General features: G+C 46.7%; 1 protein-coding gene across 3 annotated transcripts in view; it reads left to right on the top strand.

Annotated features, from left to right (window-relative positions):
* ZNF608 (zinc finger protein 608) overlaps positions 1-18,822 on the top strand; it is a 116,581-nt gene that overhangs the window by 83,725 nt on the left and 14,034 nt on the right. The gene's annotated exons all lie outside the window — the stretch shown is intronic.

Here is an 18,822-nt window from a genome sequence, read left to right as displayed (position 1 = left end):
TTCTCCTTAGTCATGGGAGCTTGGATCGGCCATTTAATCTCTCTGGGCCTCGACTTCTCCTTGATTAAGACAGCAGGTTTTGAATAAATGAGCTCTAAAATTCCTTTGTGCATGAAAACAACATGACATTTTTAGTGTTTATTTATTTATTTTGAGAGAGAACTTGTGCACACACGTGCGCCTATGCAAGAGGGGGAGGGGCAGAAGCAGAGAGAGAGAGAGAGAGAGAGAGAGAGAGAGAGAGAATTCCAAGCAGGTTCCACACTGACAGTGTGGAGCCCGATGCAGGTCTCAAACTCACAAACGACAAGGTCATGAACCAAGCTGAAGTCGGACACTTAACTGACCGAGCCATCCAGGTGCCCCAAAATGACACAATTTGTTTTGTCTGTTTATTTGTTTAAGAGAGAATTCAGGACATGATGTGATGAAATTGATTAAATCGTGTACCTTGTCCTTTAGATCTGACACCCTAACAAATTACTGCCAGAGGAAGAACCCCTTGAATTGAGGGCTGGGGGTGTTTGTTCACCCTCATTGCCCCAGCATCTTGTACATGGGGTTACTGGGTAGTTGTCACAAACCGGAGCCAGGCCCCTTGAGTTCCATCGCAGTGCCACACTTCACTGTCCCTGTGACCTTGGGGTGTGACTTACTGACTGCCTCTTGGTGCATTGGACCATCGTTTGTAAAATGGGGAGAATGTAGTACCCTCCTGATTGGGTTGTTAGAGAGCTTATTCTAAGACATTCTGAATAGTGCCCAACACCCAACACTAAATGCGCTTTTAAATGGACAAACAAAAGTGCAATTCCCAATGCAGTAGTATCTTTTTCTAGGCAGAGACAGGAATGCTTTTCGTTAGCCTGCCAACCTGTTCTCTGTATTTTGGGACTCCCCCCTCCATGGTGGGCAGACCCTCATACCAGCAGATACTCCTATGCTTAACTAACAATGTGTTAACACTGCCGTGTGTGTCCTTTGGACAGACACAGAAAGCTAGCCGGCGGCTTGACTGAAGGTCCTTCCAACAGAGGTGACCGTGAGGGGAGAGGGGAGCCATGGTCAGGCAATGACCCTGTTTAGGATCTGCAGTGAACGAGCCCTCCTCCCTTTTCAGAAGCCGCTTTTCTCTGGGGTCACATAGATTGTAAACAACAGGAAGAGATGGTAGGGAGCAGTGCTTCATGGGGAAATGCTTTATAAAAAATATTTATTGCCTCCTCCCCGGCCCCCAAACCCATCTTCGTAAATTTCTTCCTTTTATTCCTTTCACGTAATGATGGCGGTTGTAAGTGCATTTTAAGTAGAAGTTATTTTGAAGGATTGATCCTCTGTACCTCATGCATTCAGGGATCAGGCAATTCATTTTTGCTTTCAGTTGAATTGCTAATTTATAATAAGTAAGTGAAAATTTCCATCTTTATACTCTCCTGTTCCAGAGGAGACAAGCTGCTTCCGTATTAACCATATTTGCCCTGTGTATTGATGGCTGGTATTTACATCATTGCTATTAAGGCCATGTTTGTTTTTTTTAGCATAACTGTTTTTTTAAAAAAAAAATCAGTGTTCTTTGTTGTACTTTGTAGAATATTTACCAGCAAACTGTGACTTCTATAGACTTACCAAGTTTCTGTCTTAAAATATGCCTTCACATAAAACTGGACTCACCGAATTAATTGGAATTAAACATTAAACGCCGCAGTTTGTTGAACAGATTATAACATGCACGACAACCGTGATTGGGAGTTTCATCATCTGAGTTGTAAAGAAACAAGTCAGAATGAGGTGCTGATCTTCTGGGTGTGGGGGAGGGGCGGGGAATCTGCCCCTTTACTACGTTCTGAAGACACTGGGATTGAAGTGTAGTGTCCTGTCCATTTCCTTCCCTGTGTTAGGATCCAGGTACATGATCCTAATAGCCTGAAGCTCTGACGCTTTAACATAAACGAATGTGCTCATCTTACTGGTAGAGCAGGAGATACCAGAAGGCACGCGGGCACAGAAAGTCCTCTGTCTGCATTTCATCTGGCACCAAGAAAGTGCCACTTAAGAGTCATGGGCCACTTGTTGAGGACCAGTGATGCGTGCCTGCCCTTCCAGTAATGCTCCCTTCCGGTTAGCACCAGTTCTGAGTACCAGCACCACTTCCAGGAGCACGCTGCCCCCAGGGCAGGTGAAGTAATCCGTGCCTCCCGGAATCACAACAGGAACGCGTCCCTCAGAACCTCACCCGGGTTTCCCGCTGTGGATCCCCACAAGCCTGTCGCGAGGGGTCCGCATTGCTGACCAGTAAGTGAGATAAGTTTACATCTCCTTGAAATCAATTTCTGGGGATCCCGCATGCAGATTGAAAGCCACGGCTTGAAGATTTACATTCGGCAAATAAAATTTACATCCCCTGAAAGGCAAAGAAGGCTGTCATTTCATGCTTCCTAACCTTCATCGTCTGTTTCCCTTTGGTACACACAAGCAGCCCAGGACGCGCCAGCTCACGCGCCCATTACGGAGAGATAGCTTTCTGCTCTGTCAACTTTGTTTTATAAAAGCTCTGTTTTCTTTATTGCCTTTATCTATTACATCTGTAAAATTTATTTAAGCAATGACAAATCTCTCTTTGGGGCCCCAGAGTCTGGGAGAATAACCACTGGCAGCCCATTGGGAGGAGATTTGTTGGATATGACTGTTCATTAAATTACAAGGAGTGAGGTGGGAGAGGCCAGCGGCCCACGTCTGCCGTGGCTGGGCGGTTATGCTCTGTGTTCAGAGCGTCTGCGTCAGGTGAGCAGCAAATATGCCTCGTCAATTGCTTTTGTAGTAGTTCAGTAAAGGTGGCTGGCTTTTGAAATCATAGGGGAAGGTCCCCGGTTTCTTTACCTTGTCAGAGTACTTATTTCACAAGAGTTTGCGACAAAAAATAGAAGATCACTCGAAACCAAATTGTTTACCTTTACATCATCAACCAGTTATTTTAAAAATGGGAAGAATCAACTGAGACGGGCTCCTTCGCCACTCGGGAGATATCAGAGTCAGGGGACAGATAATTGTCGGCATTGCAGTTTGCTTCTGTACTTTGATTTGTGTACATAATAATAACACAGAGGCTCTTGTGCACTTTTATTCATTTCAATATTTCATTTGCCCTAAGAAATAAAAAAAAAGGTATTTATTGAGCGTCTGGTTTTTGCCAGGCGCTTTGGAAGACATGGTGCTTATTACGTGGTCTCTTACAGAGCTTGGCAGGTAAAAATCAGGCATCCTGAATGTCATGTGAGTCCAGCAATAGAAATAGTCACAGGGGCAGCCAGCCGTTCTGAGGGCTTTCTGGAGTTCCATGCAGCAGGACTCAGACTCCAGAGATGAAGGCAGGCCAGGCCCTCCCTGAAGAAGATAGGTAAGCGTGGAGCCTGAAGGAACCTGTTGTGGGCCAGGGACATTTAAAGGCAGTTTGAGGCGTTGTGGGGCAGGGGAGGGATGAGTGGTGACAGTGGAAAGGTAACCATCCCCTGACCGTGAACGGTGGTGTGGATGGAGGAGGGAAGGGTGGAGCCAAGAATTAGTGGGAAGCAAGACAGTCAGGACTCAGGTGACCAGTTAATTAGGTGTGAGTGCTTAGCCAGAAGGAGAGACCCGGGATCGAGAATTGTGACTCCTTGTGCAACAGCCAAAATCCTAAATTAGCACTGTAGTCTGTGGTGGGTTCTAGAATCATCCCTCAGTTTTGTACTTCAATACCTTCTAAGTAGCTCAACATACGAAGGGAAGGGTTTCCACGTTCCCCGCTCTCCCAAGACCCCTAGTTTCTCTGCTGCATCACATGATGGAAGAGAAGAATAGCATTTCAACAGATTAAGGCTTCTAACTCTCGCTGTGCTGGTAAATGGTTAACAGCTGGCTCTGGGGTCAGAGCTGGGGGCTGGGGCCTGGGGGCGGGGGAGACTGAATTGTAGAGTTTGCTTTTTTTCTTTGATGTGTACATTTCCCACCATGGTCAATTCCAAGCTTCCAACTTGAGGTCACTGATGGTGGTGCCGTCGTCCAGGTATGTCCACAGCACAAGTGTCTGAGGTCACCTGGTCTTCACCTAGACGGCCCCACCCACCTCGTGGGGCCCCATCCACGCACGTGCGGTGCCTTCATGAAATCGTGTTATTCATAAACTTAGGTGTAAGTAACCTTATGGCCTTGTTCTAATCTCTGATGACTTTCTACCCTGGGGCAAGTCTGTCAGCTAAACCTTGGAATTGACTTGCTCCTAAGTACAACAGTCCTAACGAAAGATCCCGGCATGTAGGGCACTGAGAAGTAAATGAGATCATCTGTGTAAAAATCCTGTTCTCGAGGCGTACAGATAATAAAGGTCTCCGTCAGAATTCCTTGTATTTATTTCCTGTCTTTACTCCCTGGGGACGGTAACACAAATGGGAACTACCTGTTGCGTAAAATGTATTAGTTTTGAATTCCCTTCATGGAAGCTTCAGAGGGGACCCCATATTCAAGCTGTATTGATTCATTCAGTCTGGAGTTCAGTTTGTCCGTGGGTTTAAACATTTTATTTATTTTTATTCTTTTTAACTTTATTTCTGAGAGAGAGAGAGAGAGAGAGAACTGAGGAGGGGGCAGAGGCGCGGGAGGGAAGAGAGAGAATCCCAAGCCGGTTTCACACTACTCATATAGAGCCTGACGCGGGGCTCCATCCCAGGATCATGACCTGAGCCAGAACCAAGAGTGGGGTGCTCAACCAACCGAGCCACCCATGTGCCCCTAGGTTTAAACATGTCAGTTGATGCCTGTTTTGTTCCCTTGCAGTTTCCATCCGCCCTGGCTCAAGACTTACCTTTTGTTATCGGTCATTATGAACAGCATGTGCTTGAATACTGTCGTTGGTTTTTTTTCTCCACGTCTTTTCCTAACTTACGTCTGTGCTGTAAGAAGGAAGAGTACTGGGCATGTTTTCCTATATAAGAACAGGCTCCATGTTCAGTTTTGTCTTGAAGAGTCTACAGACATTTTTTAGCCTTGATAGCACATGGTATCTATGAGTTTAGTGTGCTTTGGCTGTGCATTTGTAGTGAATTAGAAACCTCTAGTTTTCTTTAATATTGAAGTGGAGTCGAACGAATGGCACCAGAAAATGGAATCCTTTGCAGCAGGAAAGAGACTGTCAGGACCGAACGCACGTTAACACTCCCTTAACTACCACCTTTTCGGAAAGCTTATCAAATCTTATGCGGTTCATATATCGTGGAGTTAGTATACTTTCAAACACACATATGGGACAAATTTAATTGAAAAATGGATTCTTATTCATTTGGAAAAGTATGTACTCATGTATTTGTACTAAATCAGGTACTGGGAGGTACTAAATAAAATAGCATGATCAGTCTTTTGGCTAAATGTAGGATTTTGTGGCTGAAAATTTCTTCTTTTTTAAAAAATTTTTTAATGTTTATTTATTTTTGAGAGAACAGAGTGTGAGCTGGGGAGGGACAGAGAGAGAGAGAGAGAGAGAGAGAGACAGAATCCGAAGGAAGCTCCAGGCTCTGAGCCGTCAGCACAGAGCCCAGCATCTGGCTTGACCTCAAGGACCACAACATCAGCCTTGAGCCGAGGTCGGTTACTTAACCGACTGAGCCACCCAGGCGCCCCATGGTTGAAACTAAGCTAAGTAAAAGAAAAAACAAAGCCATTTGGTTTTTGTGCTTCCCCACCCCCATCCAAGAAATTTTGATTTCCAAAATGTTAACATGTGATTTCTCCTTCAAAGCATCCAATGTGTAGCCTGTTGTTCAGTACTTTCAACAAGTGTTGTGGGGGGCGGGGGGGGGGGAGACCCTTGATGTGTGGCTGGCCTGTCTGGGCACCTGCCACCCAGGATTGTTAAGAAGCAGACTGGGTGCTCTCGTACCTAACTTCTGCCCGGCCACCACCTTCCTTTCCCCTCCCTCTCTCCTGAGAGGCCTGTTTGGGTAAGAAGAGATGATGGTTTGCCTGGTTTTTCTTTCAAAGGAAAGCGGAAAGGAAAGCCTTCGGGTCCAGTAACTCTGCAACCCCTTCAGAGGCTGCATTCTTTAAACAAAGCCCACGTGGGATTGTGTCCTGTCCCCGCCCAGGCCATGCAGTCAGTTGCTGGCTGCTCACACACAGCTCCCAGCTTCAGCTGAGAAAGATCTTTGGTTATTTCACGCAGAGGACATGAGAAGGAAATAACGTGTTTCTACCTCATTTCTCTAGCAGTTGTTTTCCTGCCCCACGGACTAATCCCTGCAGATATTTGCCATGAAAAAAATAGTTAATGTGCCTTATGCCAGCCCCTGAGTGTCACCATGGTCCAGCCAAACATTCCAGGTTCGCCTTGGTATTCAATTTAGCGATCCAGGGACCTCGATGGGTACCAATCAGATTTGTGTCCAAAGTGTGTGTGCGCGCGCGTGCGTGCGTGCGTGCGTGTGTGTGTTGAACTCTTGAGAGAATTACAAGGCAACCTGGAAAAGATGTTGAAATGTCTGGCCAGGTCTCCTTTCAGTGAAGAGAGGTATATAAAACACACCCTGATGATGAGCACCAATTAACAGTGCATTACTTTCTGGAAAAGACTTCAAGCTGGCTGCCCTGCAGGTCAGAGTCAATAAAGACTGAGTTACTAACAATAGCCTTTCTCTCTCACCCAAGCCTTGGACTTAACCCTAACTTCATCACACCAGAGAAGAAGAGAATAATGTGAACAATGGGAGTCTTGGAGGTTGACTTGGGCCTAATGCTCAGAGGCCGTAAAAGCTGTCAGGAGCTTGATTGATTGGCTCTCACGCCTTAGTCCCCAGTGCAAAGCACTAATGTTCCAGCCTCTTCGGAGAGGGTTGATGTGCCACCTGGGGTCAGAACTTATCAGCCTGCGGGGCTAATGTTTCAGATGAGGCCAAAGTGCAGTCAATAATTTATACGGAAATTTGTGCTCAGAGTCGCAAGGAAAGCAAGTTTTGACTCGAATTCCTGCCTGTTCCGAAGAGAAGCCCGGATCAACTCTGGTTCTCCCTGCTAACCTCGTGGTTGGGTGCAGCGGTAACATTTAAGAGAAGCTTTAATAGCAGGAGAGAATTAGAGCCATCACGAAATGTGTGCGTGGCAGTTACGTCGCGTAAAATTTCAGGAGTTCCGGAACTGAGAAAGTGAAATGGGGAAAAGAAACACCAGCCATTTTGAATGTATCGCAAAACGACAGGAAATCACCTCTAGAACATAATAACTGGGTCAGGTTAAATCATAGTGACTTTGGAAACGGTTAGGTGTCCTTGGGGCGTGTCCGTTTACAGGCTCTAAAGCGGAGATTCACCGTACTGACCGCTTGGAGAGAAATGTTAGGTGATACCAAGGGCTGGAAGATAGGCAAGTATTAGAAAGCAATTCAGTTTCAGTGAGATGCCTGGAACACTAGATTCCTTCTGCAGAGAAGTTAGCTTGGTGGCTGCACATGACTGTGTGTGTGTGTGTGCCTGTGTGTGCGTGCATGTAGAATGTCTCTGCATTTGCAGAAGCACATGTATTTATATACACAGTAGATAGAAATAGACAGCAGAGCGGTGACACCGGGCGAGGCTGGTCAATCAATAACCAGCTAAGTTTTGTTCTGCTCCAGCAAAATGATGACTTGCTCCAGTAAGTGCTAACAAAGGCCCTTTTCCCTTGCTCTGCTCACGGAGAGCACTATTAGTCACGCTTCATTAGGCTTGTTTACAGAAAAGAGCTGGTCTCTAAGCACATTATTGAAATACTTGTAACTCTGCTGGGCTTTTTTCTTCCCTGAAAGATGGGGACTTTGGAATGGGGTGGGGAGTGGAGAGTGGGGAATGGGGAGGTGGGAGATGCCTTGGACCGTTGTTGAGAATACTGTTCAGATGGTAGTTGGAAAGATGAGTTTGCCTCTTAGACCCTCTGCTTCCCCTTTCATTAACGGTCTCCTCTCTACTCTCAAGGTACTCGGGGCTTTTCATTTTGCCTTGGGCCATTTAGACCGATGATGCCAGGCATTTCGGTTCCAGCGGCTCTTCCTGAAAACCGGATGTGAGGTTTCCCTATCCTGTGTCCAGAGAGGAGGCTTGAGGGATTTAGAACTGGAGTTCTCTACTGGCTGTATGACGCAGCAGTGGGATGGGGAGTGGTCTGCATTAAACAGTTGGGTATGTCAGGAAAGAGAACTGCATGTTGGTTGAAATTGGTGGTAGGTGTCAACATCACACAACTCCTTAACACTGGGTTTTGCAGCTCGTGAGATTTGACAGGATAGGTGTGCCACGTGCCCAAGAGCCTGGTCACCAGGAGTCCCAGATGATCTGTGTGGATGCCCAGGTCCGAGGGTGTTTGCCCAGAAGGAGCACAGTGGCCGTGCTGCCGGCTGTATTTCTGAGCGTGAATTCCTAGTATTTTGGCATCTCCCTCTGTTCTCCAGTGTGTGACCTGGGGTTACAGGGGAGCTGGAAGACGAGGAAGCCAAAGTCCGCTTGTGGAGTGACTGGTTTGTGCCAGAAGCCGTGTTAAATGCTGTAGAGAAATCACACTCCATTTGATATCCGTATGTATCCTCCCTGTGTTACAGGTGAGGAAACTGAGGCACCAAGCTGTTTAGTTCAGGGTGAGGCAGCAGCTGCGGAGCGCCCTGGGAGCCAGGTGCTTCTGTCTCCAGAGGCCTCTTTCCAGGCGCTCGGGATGCTGCCTGGGATTACCCATCACTCTTTTATTCCATCTTCCTCCCTAGTCCTCAAAATAAAATGGGCTGCAGACTGGGCTTGATTGGAGTTAATTCCTTCAGCTTTCCTTATTACATTCTGAACCTGAGCCCTGATTATGTGGCCTCGCTAGAGATCACATGAACTCTCTCCCACGCTGCCTTGGGGGGTTGGCCGCCTCCGGGTGAGACCCAGGGGGGTTTACCCATGACACAGACCCCCTCGCCTCAGTGCCTTTAATTGCGAGGGTGCTGAGTCTGGTTCCTCTGACATTTACATCCCTTGTTTCCTTTTTAGATTTGCAGAGTTGCTGACTTGTAGGTGGCACACAAAATATGCCCTTTGTGTGCCGCAGACATGCAGAGCCTTCCTGTTCTCTGTTTCTCTGTCTCTCTGTCTCTCTCTCACTCACACACACACACACACACACACACACACACACACACGAGTTCCCTGGTTTTCAGCTCCTGTTGTATATTGCTATTTTAAATTTCAGCAAGTGGAATAATAGCAGAGTGATCATCTCCAGTAAATGCTGTTGGTCTTTGTAAAGAATGGCTTGTTCAGAGGATTTATGATTTATGGGGGACACAGCTGGTGGCCAGCAGAGCCGTAGGAATGTGTGCTCTCCTGGGCCGGGGAGAGCTCCAGATGAAAAGGGCCCAGAGCTGGCACAAAAGCAAATAAGCGCTCTGACTTTAAATAAAGCGTCATAATTTATCTGAAGCCTGGCTCTTGGGTCCCAGGGAGATGCATGCTTCAGTAGCAGCTTTTTGATGTGAGCATAATTGCCGATTGGTTCCCACCGTCTCCTTGTATCTCAAGGATTGGTGATGGTAAGAAATCACTTGAAAACGCAGTCCTATAATCTATCGTTGTATACACATATTTTGACAAGCAATTCACAAGCATTTAAGCCGGGAACTCTGCTAATCACCCATCTAGACTGATCGGCAGGAGGTTTCTGACCAAGGCTAGGACACGGATCCCTCCTTCCTGAGTTTCCTCTCCCTCCCCAAAGTATACGAATTTTTCCCTTCTTCTGGGCATGTGTGCTTGGCATCTTGCAGTTTTATTCATCTCAGTGACAGACTTTGCCTCCCCACCTAACCCTCCCTCCCCTGCTCCTGCTCCAGGAGAGTAGTGGGCCAGAAAGAGACCGCTGTCCCCACCAGGAAATGGGCAGGTGGAGACAGATCCCTGTTAATCGACCTTCCAGATCCACAGCACCTCACGCCCTTCTCCCCACTTTCCGCCTTCGAGTGCTCTCTTGTAGGGGCAGCGATCCAGGGTGGGGCTTGTTGCCTGGAGGACCACTTGCTTTTTGCCTGGTCTCACTGGTCTTCTCTTTACCTGTTTCTGAAGCCAAAGTAAGGGCATCCTAGAGAACCTGGGCACGCAAATTGTAAGTGGGAAAGATTCTGTGGTTACTTGTAAGTGTAGGAAACGAAAGGCCTGCTTTCTTCTCAGCTCCGTGGCAGGTGGGTGTCAAAGTGAGATTGTGTTGAGGCCGCGTCTTTCCCGGTGGGGCGGGGGGCTCTGGTTACGCGCTGTGGGCCCCAGGCCACTTGTACGTGGCTGCCTTCTAAAATAACACTCTTAAAAGAACACCATGTTAGGAGGGAATAGAATAAGAGCCGTATCATTATTGTGGCTCATAGTAAGCCTCCTTACTATGGGAAAGATACCTTTCCCAAATTTTGAATGCTTTTATGTGAAGGAAGGAAGGAAAAAAAAAAACAAAAAACCAACTGGTCTCCATATGAGCTAATAATCAAGTTTGTGAGACTGGATTGGGGGAGATGAGTCCATTCCGTCACATTTGGCATTGAGTCCTGGTCTTCCCGTGAAGAATGGGAGGAGGGGAGTGAGCACTCCTTCTGCTACTCCAAGTGGGGAAATTGTGCCTTCACAAAGGAGAGGGTTTGAGGAACCACACGTCATTCATCGAGACTCCTCCACTCTCCGAAATACTAATGCATGCCTTCAGGGAGCAGGAGAAAATTCAGGCTTAGAACTTTGCACCAGAAGTCAGAGTGGTTCTGTAGCTTTCTCTCCATGCCCGCCAGCCTCAAGGCATTACTTGTGGGAAAGTTTGATCCCAGACAAGACATGAAACCCCTTCACGCAAGTGTATACCTACATACGTCGGCTCCGTCTGCGTGCGTGTTCGCTTTGTGCATTTCAGTTCTCCCAAATGTCTGTCTCAGGAGACTTCGTATTTTGTTTCTGTCCTGTCTCCCCTCTCTTTTTCCCTCTACTATCACCCCCCCAGCCCCTTCATCTCTTTATTTCTTACTTCATTTTACTGCGTGCTGGCTGAGCCTTAATAGATGGCAACCTGAAGGGCATCCCCTCGGGATGCAGGGGTGGCTTTTGGATGCACTGTGGCTGAGGGCCTGTGACTTGCCGCCCTGTGGAAGCAAGCTTAGGGGGCTCGTTTCCCCCTGCCCTTCCCAGCATCATCACCTGAAACCTGTCCTGCCTACCCCTAGGTGGGGGGACTTGCGGCACCTTCGCAGAAAGTACTAGAGGAACTGCCTAAATATTAAGCACTTCGTATTGTGGTGTGAGGGGTTGTAGCATATGTATATGTGTGTGTATGTATGTGTGTATGTCTGTGTTTTTATATCTATGTATTTATATATATGTATATATTTATATCTTTAAAATATAAGGACAATGTTGTCAAGCCATCAAGGACAGTGTTTCTGTAGACTGTATGTCTGCCTAACCTAAACTTGGGTGAGTTTTGTTCTCATGATGTCTGAAATTACTTTGTGAAGATCTCCGTGTGATGTATTTATTTTTTCCATTTTGCCCCTTGCTCCCCCAAATGCCTATAAGGACACTTAGGGCATCCTGCAATGAAGAAAGCTTGCTAAACCACATGTACTGATGATTAAAAGAAGTAAAGCGTCTCCTTCTGCAGTTCACATGAAGCTCTAATGATCTGTGTCGATTAAAAAATGCGTATATTTTAAGTTTTATCCCGGGCTCTCAAAGTTTCCATTAAGGCCGAAACTTTTGCCTAACATTCGGTGAGTGAAAATCCTGTCACCAGCCACGGATGGAGATAGGGATGCAGCGCGGGCTCCCATGCAGATGTGTAGTGCCTTACAAAAGCCTTATTTCTGCTCCCTCTTCTTACCCACAAGACTTTTTACAGGCCATTGTATCCTGCCGAAGTGGGAAAGGATAATGTTACTGGGGAGGCAAGAAAAGAAAAGCAGCAAGAGCCTCTTTTAGCTGACCAGTCAACTGGATATTGACCACCTGTCTTCATGGGAAAGAAATAGATGGCAGTGAATAAGTGAGAGTCTAGTTTTCCAAGAAGCTCAATGATTTTCCCAAATCAATACAGCTCATCAGGCCTCAGAACAAAGGCTGCGGGGGAGGTGACAGTGACAGAGGCAGCTCTGTGTTCTTTTGTATATTAACCCATAAGGCCCATGGGGAAACAAGATTTCTTTAGCCATGTCCCCTTCCCCCCCGCCACTCCCCTTACCCTTTTAGGGCTTATTCAACGTATTTAGGGGGGAAAATCCTTTCAAGTGGTTTTTTTTTTTTTTTTTTAAAGATTTCCATAGATTGCATCCCAGCGATCAAATGTACTTCTGAAAGAGATAAGCGCAGTCAAGGAAGAATACCATCTTTCAAAAACAGATGAGAACAGCATTTTGCCATTGCTCTTTGCTTTTTGATGTTGGCTTAGCACATTTATTTGGATGTTTGTTCTTGTTATTTGTGGATGGGGCTTGGATGAACCAAAAAGAAATGTCCCCCTGTTCTGATTAACCTCTGGCAACGAAAGACTCACTACTATCCTCCCATAAACGAACCTTGTTCCTAATGCCCCGAAAATAACACGAAACCCTAAAAGGAATGCTGAATTGTCATCTGAGAGGTTATAATTAACGCAGATGGAGGGGTGCCAACATACTCCGGCAGCCAACAGAGAACATCTATCCAAACCAGCAATTTTTAGCCCTTCATTCCTTTAATCTTGAAGCACACTGTGCTTTCCTAAAGTAGTACATTAACACCAGAGCTGTGTGTGTCTGGGGTTTATGACTGGGGTGGTGACACACCAGGGCATAAAGTGTTTCATTACACTTCCCTTTGTTAGTACTGCCCTATCTCCCAAGCTCCATTGCCGTTCACTATTTGTTCAGATAAAGCCCAATGTTCAGGGTGACTAATCGCTGCACTGTGTTCCAGATGGTTTGATTACAGGATGTGGTTAAAGTGACTCTTCAAACATTCAGCTCAGCAGTGGGGCTCTTAAAAAAAAAAAAAAAAAAATGCTGCATGTGCTGGTCACGTGACCATGCTTTTCTTGTCTTAGTGCCTCATAGATATTTAGCATGGGGAATAGGAAAGTCCCTTTGCGTTTTGGCCGTCAGGTATTTCATTGGCAACTTTGGCTGTAAATTAAACATTTCCCCAAATAATTAGAAACTCAGCTGTGTCCTTTGAAGAAAGATGTTTCTGGAGATAAGATGCTCTGAAGCCAGAAAGAGGAACAAGTGGGCTCTCCAAGACTCAGCTTTTTAAGTAGTACCGGGATTGGATACAGCAAAACCACAACAATAAAATGCTGGAGGGGGAGGGAATTTGGGCACAAAGGAATGGTGATAAATCATACCTTGTATAATAGTCACGCTGTATAAAAACAGAGGGTAATATGATACTCAAAATGTATGAACTTTATCCTTTGCGCATGAGACCACCATACTATGGCCTTTGCATTGTCAGTCATGTTTCTCTGGAAAAAAAATATATATAAAAGGGAAAGAGATGTGTAAGCTTTTAAAAAAAGGATTGTGGCATAAATGGGTTCCATTTTGGTGTTATTAGAGTGAGGTTTCTGTTTTCTGCATGAGTGCACACCAAGTCCATCCAGATGTGGTAGTCTGAATAAGAGTCCAAAAAAAAAAACAAAAAAAACACAAAAAAAACCCTGATGTCTGATTCCAAATGCGGCATTTGCAATGCTTGGCAAAGACTTCTGTCCCAGGGATGAGGCACTTTAAAGACTCTGAAACAGTCTTTAAACTGTAATACAAACAGAGTTATGCTGATCCGCTGGGAAATCAGGCATTTGCCCAGTTCTTGAGGAAACATCCTCACAAATACCAGAAACAGTAATTCATAAACCATATTTATAACATCTTTGGAGTACAATCTCTCCACAGAGAATTTCTATCATCTCTAAGCTAGTGGGAGATTACGCTTATTGAAAAAGCACGGTAATAGTAAAAAGAAGGATTCAAATCTGTATTCCCTTCGGTCACTGGGTCACAGCTACCAAGGGTTGCGCGAACTCTCTCTGTGTGCTGGGCACGGTGCTCACAGGTGCGGCAGGTGCGGACACCGCCCCCGTGTTCAGGGAGTGTGGTCTGGTTGGAAGAGAGGGGTACCGCGTGTATGAGAGGAGTGGAATGTGACGGGGACTGCGCTTTAGGGCAAGACAAAGCGTCTCAACAGCCTGCAAACGTGGGGGAGGGGAGATTACTCACAGCTTCCTTAACAGACTGAGTTTGGTATTCTTTTGGTGGGCTTTGCTTGTCGTTCAGGGTCCCAGATGAAGGAGGCTCTGGGGTGCTCTGCTGGCCTTCACGGTCACTGTTGTCTCCGTCCCAGGCAGATAGAAAGAGGAAGAACGTAGAAGAACATGAACAGGAGATTACTCTGAGCCAGGCCTGTGAGTGGCACGTATCAGTTCACTTAGCTGTCGTAGACCTGAGCGTGCCATGGACCCTCGTCTGACTGGGCGGGAGGCTGAGCGTGGCTGGCTCTGGACTCCGAGGGAAGCACGGACTCTGGGGAGCGTCCGCTGGTCACAGGACTGTGTATGGAGTGCAGTGGGCACCCAGGAGGGAGTGGCCGTTTTTTTTGGTGGTGTGCACCATCAATGTGTGACTGGAGAGCATTGACAGAGGAGGTGACATTTGCCCTTTGTCTCTCTTTGGTATTAAATCATTAGGAACTTGAGCTTTCCCTGGAGATTTGGACCAGAACATCTTTGGGGGGTTGAAGTTGTGACACAAGCAGTGGTTGAAGAAACTCGTTTAGGCTGAAGAAGAAGAAAAAAACATAGTGTGAGCTGGAGGTGAGAATGTTACTGTGGTCATTGTCATTGCCTGGGTGAAAGGCTGTCAAGTGGATGATGGGTAGACTGCCTCTGCTGGGTATCAGAAGACACCTCCAGGACCAAGATATTCAAACATGGATTCAAGTTCAGGAACACCTTTTTAACAAGATGGATGGAAAATAACGGGGCAGTTCTGGGTGCTGGTGAGCCCCTATCCCTGGTAAAAGAGGAGGAGGGGACACACACACACACACACACACACACCAAGTACTGAGGGCGTCCTATCCATTGGCTTCCTCATCTCATAGCTGTTGAGTCCTTGGGGCTTTGGCCCACTGTGTCCTCTCAGCTTTTTGAGGCTTGTGACCTTGTGAGGAGATTTCTACTTGTCTTGTCAACTTTCCTAATGACTAATTCAGATTCCCATTGTAAATCCGTGAATGGGTGCCTCAGCTCCAGGTGCCCATCGCTGAAACCATGAGAAGAGGCTGAGGTTAGGATTACTAGCTTAGGAGCCTCTTCCCTTAAGACTACCCTCTGAGCAGGGACTGTGGGCAGGGTGGGCCCTAGGAAGATCTCATCCAGGGTCTAATTTAATATATTGGATTAAGGGGGCTGTTTTGTCGGTCTAGGTAACATGTAAATTTTACTTCCCTCTCTGGATTACAGGGCATGCCTGTGTTGGTTCTGTTAGAAATTTGCTGGCTCTTAGGGGCGCCTGGGTGGCCTAGTCGGTTGAGCGTCCGACTTTCGCTTAGGTCGTGATCTCGCGGTTCGTGGGTTCGAGCCCCGCGTCGGGCTCTGTGCTGGCTGCCAGCTCAGAGCCTGGAACCTGTTTCAGTCTGTGACTCCCTCTCTCTCTGACCCTCCCCTGCTCACGCTCTCTCTCTCTCTCTCCTAGAAATAAATAAAACATTTTAAAAAAAAAAAAAAGAAATTTGCTGGCTCTTGAAGAACAGAGTTTGCATGGAGGTCCAGCCAGAACATGGCTGATTCCATAGCACCAGACAAGTCCCTAGGTACACCCTAAAGATGCACTGTAAATGCTTAATGGGCCTGATCATCTCTCTGGGAGCACTTAGCTGCCAAGTATTGACAAGAGCAAATAGTAGGGCCCCTCGACTGTGGAATCCTTACGAGATGTCAGGGCTCTTTTGGGGTGTAGAGGTAACAGGCTTACGTTATAGAACACAGACCGCGTTCTTCATTGCCCTGTAGCTAATACTCGTTTTATGGGACAGAGCAGTAACTTAGACACTGTATCAGTATCTAAGACAGAGCCTTGATAGAAATAAGAAAACCCTGTATGGTCAGTGAGCACATTCAAACCATCCCTCGATGCTCTATTCTTACTTAATTGGCAATCATCTTCAGATATTTTTCAAATATAAAACGTTACAGGGCAGGCATTATTTAGCATTTTGAGAATGACCATGCCCAGTCCATGGGGAAAAGGGGAGATGATGAACCCGGTGGGATACTGGAGAATGTAAAGATGAAAAAGGCGTGTATAGAGTGTTCCCAGCTCATGGTTCATGGGTTAGACGTTTGGAAGAACAGATGTGCATTAAAAGAAGTATTAAATCTTTCTGTAGTAAGAGTATATGTGTCTCCAGTTTATAGAAGATAAATGAGAACCACAAGTATGCCCAGATTTGTGAAAATTCAAAGTAGAACTTTTAAGGGATTCATTTTCGCTTTGGTTATTTAAAAAGTAGAGTCCACTTGATATGCCCACGGGTTACAAAGTGTTCAAGATGTTGAAACTTCAGCAAAAAAAAAAAAAAAAAGACGACTTCGCGAGTTTTAGAGCCCAAGCGCCACCTTTCTACTTGGCCCCTCAAAATAGGATGTTGTATAAACACAGACTTCCTTACAAAGAAACAATGCACTTTGTAGTTTATGTGAGAAGCATTCCTGAAGCCGTCTTTCCAGCTTGGCTCTGTAAACACGGGCGTGTGTACATTTCGCACGTGAATTGTAGGCCGATCGAAATATACTGTGTGGCTCAAAGAAAAATAGACACGAGCACACGTATTCAATTAGCTCGGCTTGATGGAGATCTTCAGAATCTCCCCAGGAGTTAGAGCCTTTCTTCTGAGCGTTTCACAGACCCAGGGCTTCTAGAAAAACCAGGCTGGCTGACTGAGGCCCTTTTGAAGTTGGGGATGGACTTGACTGATGGGACTTGATTCCCACCGGGCGCTGATAACGAACGAACGATGCTACTGGCAGTATCCCTGGGAGAGGAGCCCGGGCGGCTACTAGAAACAGCCCCCGGCGGGGCGGGAACGGGTTGATGATGTGCAAGCCGCGGGGTGAGCGCAGCCTTTGTGACAGCTCCCAGCGGTGGCCCCACGTCGGCAGTGACGGCTTGTTCGGGGTCCGCACGCTCCCCCCCCACACCCCCCCCCGGTCCTGTCCGGGGACCACCGATTCGGTCCGGGGGCGGGGGGGCGGTGAGCGGGCTTGCGTGGGGCGCGGCGGGTAGCCCCGCCATGGCGGCGCACGTGCCAAGCCCCCACCCCCCAATCCCCAGGGCGGCAGGTAACCCCCCAGCCGCCGCCGGCCTCGCGGCCCCTGCCCTCGGCCGAGCCCCTTTATGCCCGGCCGCCGCCTCGCGGCTCCAGGCGGCCGCCCTGGGCCCAGCCAATCAGACGCGAGCGTTCCCAGCAGGCGCCGGCCAATCCGCGGCCCGCGTTCGCTGGAAACGCGAAACCCTTAGGGGAAAAGCAATAACAAAAGCCTTTCACTGCAGACAAATGTTAAGTGTCTGTGCAGACTTTTCCTGTTTTTAATTTTATTACTGCAAGAATGGAGGGTTTGTTGTTTCTTTCATGTTTCCTTTCAAGCAATTTTAATTATACATTTGTGCTACATCAGGGACTCTGGAACGCAGTGATTCAGCCTATTGCGTCTAAAGCTAAAATGCAGTAACCTTCTGGCAGTACAGATATATTCCTGCACTGTAAATATAGCTGACATGCTAAAGAATTTTAAGCAGCTGCAAAGGTCTTTGACACCACACACAGTGCCCCAGAGAGCACATGATGAGAAAAGCAGCTCCGTCTTCCCCTTTGCCTTCCCTCCTCCCCCCTCCCTTTTCCTGGAGGGATGTGCTCATAAAGAATCCTTTCCTCCAATTGTTCTGGTCTTGTGCAAATTTTGACCAAATGCCTAATTACCATTGATTCTCATCTCAATGTGAATTTTTATACTGCGTGGTTTAAAAGAAAATTTTCCCGAGGGAATTAGAGTGGAATCAAGAGATTTGAGGAAATGCTTCCTTCTGGGCCCCCTCCCACCCTCCTGACTATTGCTACAGTGAGTAAATTCAGCTGTCACCTAATCGCAGCATAGACCATATGGGGAACAATTTTTAAATCTCTTTTTGAGACTTTTGAAAGAAATCCTTCCTTCCCCGCTGCTTGGGTCCCAACCTTCCAAATATTTTTACCTGCTGTTAGAACATTTCTCATGGAAATTAGTCTTAACCTTGTGAGGCGTCCCTTACCATAAAGGAGTGCAGTAGAGGTTTTCAATAAAATTCAGAATGGCAGTGGGCAAGTGAGCAAACCAGCTAGAAGTAGCCTTTGAGTTCAGTGTCCCTAGGTGTTTGCAAGATAGAATGGAGGGCAAGTAGGTACAGAAAAGAAAACAAAGGCTCGCTTAAAGTATTTCATGTATTGACCCTCATATTTTCTGTACGTCTCAAAAATCTAGGTCCTTTTAATATACGCTTTAAAGGGGTGATTAAAAAAATATATGGCACTTTTCCTCCAGAGAAATCAAGAGGATGTTCTATTTTATTTTCCTGTGACATTTAGTATACTAAGTGCACTTAAGTTTAGTAATTCACAGATGCAGTGCTAAATTAAATTGCCTGCGGAGCAGTTGGGAAAAGCAGAGTGGCTCGCAGGAAACAAGTGTGTTGGTTTTGAGATTTTTTTTTTTCCTTCTAATCCTCTGTGGCAAATGCTTACTGAAGTTGATTCTAAAGATAAC

The sequence above is a fragment of the Hyaena hyaena genome, unplaced genomic scaffold (assembly GCF_003009895.1).
Source record: "Hyaena hyaena isolate Hyena2069 unplaced genomic scaffold, ASM300989v1 scaffold_593, whole genome shotgun sequence".
In the NCBI taxonomy this organism is placed as follows: Eukaryota; Metazoa; Chordata; class Mammalia; order Carnivora; family Hyaenidae; genus Hyaena; species Hyaena hyaena.
This window is presented reverse-complemented; position numbering and strand designations above follow the sequence as displayed.